A 6000-nucleotide genomic window follows, 5' to 3' on the forward strand; every position below is an offset into this window, starting at 1 on the left:
TCCAGGATCATGCCCTGGGCTAAATGCGGCACTAAACCACTGAGCCACTGGGCTGCCCGAAATTTTGCAATATTTAAAAAATTGTATTGAAAACCTATAATTAAAATTTTTATTTAAAAAACCATTGTAGAGTTCAATAATTTTATTGTAAAATTAAAAAATTATACTGAAACCAATATTATACTATATGTTAACTAACTAGAATTTATTTTTTTTCTAACTAGAATTTAAATAAAAACTTGAAAAAAGAAAATAATCTTTTTCACGATAAAAAATTATAAAATATTTAAAGAAGAGTACTGACATAAAAGATTAGAAGATCTGCTTTCTCAACTCATAGTTGTAACATCCATGTCTAAAGATGCTGAAAAAAAAACATGGAAACTGAATAATAGAGAATCCTCTATTTTTTAAAGAGACTGTGCAAAACCATAAATGAAACCAATGACAAAAGCTTTGTTTGCCTCACTTTATAGATGTTAATAATTTGCCAATTGGGTCTTTCTTATTCAACAGAAAATTTTCAGGTATTATAGAGTGTCAAGTCATCACTCTATATTGCCAATGTGGAGTTGCTAGTTTTCAGACCTGTAACTCAGAATTTAAAGCAGAAATAATCAGATATTTTAAATATAGATTTGATGAGCTCTTAAATGCCCAGGATTATTTGTTACAACTTTTTGTTTTTTTAGAAATGAAAATTCCATGAAGCATCTTCTAGGTTATGAAACTAGAGGAGTAGAAACAATAACTCTGAGACAAAGCCTTCAATAATTTTATAATCAGACATATCTCAATGCTTATTGGGGGAAAAGTAAGTCAAACAAACAACAGAAGTACCACTACCCAGTGTTACAGAAACTCAGTGAACTGAAGACTTCACTACAAACATGAAGACTGAGTTAACAACTCCTCTGCAGAACCGCATGTTTGCCTTACAATCAGAGCAATTTGCAGACATGAAACAAATGGCACCTGCTGCATGGATCTCCTACCAGCACTAAGCACAAAAAGGATGTTTGCTCCTTTATATGAATGCTTGGCCACAAGCCACAACAGCTCTAAAATATTCAAAATGTTGGATAACTTTTTTGAATCTATGGTTTATCCTTGGGACAAATGTGTTGACACTTTACTGGAGACACAGAAACACTGGTATGTGAAACCATACCCCATGGTATGACCTTCACAGGGTGAATATGAGCATCTCATGAGTGAGTTTTTGATCTAATCACTTTAAAGTGATGAGAATGGTGCCTGGTCATAGCTCTTTGTAAAAGTTTATTAAATACATTTAAAAATTAACAAATACAGTATGTCTTGTTTTTCCTTTAGAGGCCTGTTTGGTTCACAGTGGGGTGGGATTGGGGGTCTCAAGGTACCAGCATCTTCCTCTAGCACCTGTTTGCACCAGTGAGCAGCTCTCTGGGCCCAAGGCCTAGCTCCTCACAGACTACCCCAGTTTCCCCAACTGGATTGCATCTGTCTGCATCTTGAGAAGGCCCATCCTACCTAGAGAACAAAATTTCCACATTTAGGACAAGTGAAATGACTGCCCTTCAAATATGACAGGCATGTTTTATGACGTTTCCTTCCCAACTGTGTATAAATGTCAAGATGATCAAAAGAAGGATGAGAAGAGCATTCTCTCAGAACAGAAATTACTCAAAGAAACAAAAGAAGGGAAGAAAATAAGTTCAGACTGAGAATAAACATTTCTGGATTATGTTACAAAGTTGTGTGGTTGGGAAAAATTACCCTGCTTAAAAAGATTAATAAATCTTTTCTGTCTAGCGTTCTCTCTGTCAGACACCATGAAGGAGCCTTGAGAAGACTTGTCTACTAAAAGTACGTAATCTTTGGCTATAGTTTGTTCAATAGAAGTGGGTAATTATTATACATTTGAATTAGTCCCATCATGTTGGCTGAGCTTTTAAATTACTTCAAATTGGATCAGTTGCAAATCTTTTCTTTTTCCTATTTAAGCCATAGTACCTGGAATTTAGATGTGTTTAATTTCCTATGAGCTGTTAATGAGGATAATGTTCTTCTTCAGAGTTGGAATAAAAGAAAAATTATCTTAAATAAGCCCCAAAAGCCTAAGAAGTCTCATGGAACTATTATGCCCTACAGACAGGAACCAGCCAGCCATTGTCAGAAGACATATTTTAAAATAGGTATCTTTCATATGCTTTATCTACCATATTTTTTTTACACAGGAAAATGCCAGTAACTAAATTCACCTTTGAAGAATGGGTGGTCTTCAATAAACATTTGAGAAGTTGCTAGAATGGTGGCATTTGCCAAAGGAGAACATGACTCTAATTCATTGACCTGCCCAAACTAACTGTAACAACAGAGACACCATTGGCAAGAGTATGCAGCAGGGTAGCCTGCTCAGGGGTAGAAGGAGGAGATTATAGAAAGCCTCAGGGTGCCTGTGAAGAGTGACTTCAACCTGCAAGTTAATAGGTCAAGTGCTTAATAAATGTTGGTGCTGTTCTTTGACTTCCCTACTTGACTCCAGTGGCTGGAGGAAACTGACAGCCCCACCTGCAGGGACATTAGGGTCCCCTTTACATTCTGTACCTCAGGTGTAGGGTCATGAACAACATTTAAAAATGTTGTCTCATCAGTAGGCTCTCTTGCCTGGCATTTGATCTGATGTTGAGTGAGAACAGCATGGCAGTCCTTTCCTCTGACAGTCTCCACAGAAGGCTGGAGACATTCTCCAATGCATCCAATTCTCTCTCTTCACTTATAGCTCTACCTCACAGTCAATTTACCTAAATCTGTCTTGAGTCTTGTAGTCGTCACCCATTTCCTGCCCAGTGAGCAGGGCTGTTTCATTTGTTCTGTGACTCCTGTGGGCAGACTTTGAGCATAGATGGCCTTCCTGCTTTCCTTGGGCATTCTAGAGCTCAGTGAGCAGATGTACGCCCACTACATCTATGCCTGTGCAGTCAACAAACTTCAACTGGATTTGCCCTCAGCACTGGTCTTGCCATATCCATGAACCCTAATCACTGTTCATTCACTTTAGGTCTGTGCTTACATATGTCATTTTTATTGTTTGGAATATCTTAGTTCAATGAACACTTGTTGAGCTGGTGCTGGGTTACATTAAGTTGTCTGTCTTTTCCACTCACACCAGCCCACGGTCATGCAAGGCTGTGGTGGAGGCAGGGTGGCGTTGTGGAAAAGCAACAAACATGGGTTTTATAGGCAGACACACACAGTTTGATTTTAAGCCTTGCTCCTTGCAAACTGTCTAACCTTAGGCAAGCTACTATAGAATCAGAATAACAATGGCACTTAGCACTGAGTATGAAAATGAAATAAGATACTGTGAGAGCACCTCTAGCCCAATGCCTGTGTTCTGTCTCCCCATCTCCCCTGCCCACAGCCTGTTCCTGTCCCACCCCTTGCCTTGAACCTAATGCAACATTGAGGCACTGACTCACAGCAGCAGGGACCTCCTCTGGCTTCCTCTGGCTCTTCTCACATAGGGCTGGGCATCTGTAGCAGTAGGCATTCAACACCTAAGAGTGTAAGTGGTACAACTTAAAACAGTTTAGCACTTTCTTAAAAATAAAGGCATGTTTCTACTGTATGATCCCACCGTTCCTCTGCTTGGTATTTACCCAAGAGAAATGAAAGCATATTCACACACAGATTTGAAAACAATAATTCATAGCCTCTTTATAATGGCTCCAAACTGGAAACAACACAAGTGTCCATCAACAGGTGAATTAATAAAATGTTGGTATATCCATACAATGGGATACTACCAATAAAATAAATAATATTAGCAATGAAAAGAAATTAACTATTAATATAGTAACATGGATTAAACCTCAAAATAATTTTGTTGAGTGGAAGAAACCAGATAAAAAGGGTACATACTATATGATTCCATTTACATAGGGTCATGATAGATACTAGAAAATACAAACCAATCAATAGTGTTAGGCAGCAGATTGATCAGTGATTGCTAAGGGTCTCCTGAGAAGGCAGGCTGGTATTCTGAAAGGCTGGAGATTTTTCTCGTGGTGCCTACCTACCTCACTATCTTGATTGTGGTTTCAAGGGTGTATGCAGATGCCAACACTTATCTACACTTTAAATATGTGCAGTGTATTCTATGTCAATTATACCTCAATAAAGCTGTTAAATTTTTTTTAAAGGAAAAAACAGACAAAAAAGACTCTGAAGCAGGCAGTTCTGAGTGGTGCCTTAAGCATTTCCTATAATGAAACAGGCCACTGTTTCATCTGGTGACAAAAATTTAATCACTTTTTAAGAACAATTCCTGTTTTGTTGTTCCGGCCCATTGGGACTACTCCTAGTGCATTGCTTAGTTGCTAAGAGACTGTGCAGCACCTCCTAACCCTGCAGGAAGGTGACCATACTCCAAATCAGGCTGAGCATGCTGTGCCCATTCGTTGTAGCCACCAGTAAGTTCTTCTTCCCACCTTTGCATCTGAGTGAGAAAAAATGTCATAAACATCCATAACTTCACACAAGACCAACTTTATCTCCTTCTCCTTTCTTCCCCCTCCTGTGTCCTTCTCTAACCCTGATACAACCCTTGCTTTGATGTGTCATGGCCCCAAGCACTCTGTGCCCACAGGAAGTAGTTTCCTGAAGTAGGCTGGTTTTTACAAATTTTCCTCTGTAAACTCAAAAAGGAGTTTACAAGCTCAAGGAATCAGCCTGACTTGGAATTTATGTGTGAACATGATGCAGAGTTAATTTAAAAAAAAACATCAAGGGATCCCTGGGTGGCGCAGCGGTTTGGCGCCTGCCTTTGGCCCAGGGCGCGATCCTGGAGACCCGGGATCGAGTCCCACATCGGGCTCCCAGTGCATGGAGCCTGCTTCTCCCTCTGCCTGTGTCTCTGCCCCTCTCTCTCTCTCTCTGTGACTATCATAAATAAATAATAAAAAAAAAAAGATTTAAAAAAAATAAAAAAAATAAAAAAAAAAAAATAAAAAAAAAAACATCAAGAACACCTAAGACCAAAGCATCTTTGTTGCAGCTGCTCAGAAGGAGATTTTTGTGACTTCCGTTCCAGCCTCTTGGCAGTAATAATCCTGAGTTCTGGAAAAGTCAGCAAGGTCAAGGGAAGCAAATGGTGTAGAAAGTGATGTTCTGATAAAGAAATGAATTTGATATATAATGTGAATATCAGCAAAATAATTTCTAAAATTAAAAACTTAAAAATAAGCCTTTGGTTAGAAAAAATAAAGAGGACTAGATTTTATACCCCTGAGTATTAAGTTCTGGTTCAAAAAATTGTAAGAACACATAGAGGAGATTCTCTGAGGTGTTAACACAGCAGAAAACTCCATTCTGATGGGTGGTTGCCTGGTATGTACAGAAAGACAGGAGCACCTGGGTGGCTCAGTGGTTGAGTGTCTGCCTTTGGCTCAGGTCATGATTCCAGGGTCCTGGGATTAAGTCCCACATTGGACATCCCGCAGGGAGCTTGCTTCTCCCTCTGCCTTTGTCTCTGCCTCTCTCTGTGTCTTTTATGAATAAATAAATAAAATCTTTAAAATGGAAGAGAAAGGAAAGAAAGAAAGAAAGAAAGAAAGAAAGAAAGAAAGAAAGAAGAAAAAAGAAAGAAAAGAAAGAAAGACGGCAAGACAGCAGGCTGGTCCAATGGAGAATAACAAGAATCTTCGACTCCTGTGACTTGAGCATCATTCAGAGATGATGAACACTCACTGGTTGTGTGACCTCAAATGACTTTTGCTAAGTCCCATTTTCCTCTTCCATAAAACAGAGATCATAGTATCACCTGTCTCATAAGATTGTTTTCAAGTGAATCACGTAGGAAAACATTCAGTAGTATTTAGTGGTCAGGACTCAATAAATGTCACCTGCATTTTTATAGAGTCTGATTGACATATGCTTAAGCCATTATCTCCTATGTCAGTTTCCTCCCAAACTTGCCTCATCCCAGGAATCATTTGGGACTCTAGTCCACCATAC

This window comes from Nyctereutes procyonoides, unplaced genomic scaffold, assembly GCF_905146905.1.
Source record: "Nyctereutes procyonoides isolate TBG_1078 unplaced genomic scaffold, NYPRO_anot_genome, whole genome shotgun sequence".
Taxonomy (NCBI): domain Eukaryota; kingdom Metazoa; phylum Chordata; class Mammalia; order Carnivora; family Canidae; genus Nyctereutes; species Nyctereutes procyonoides.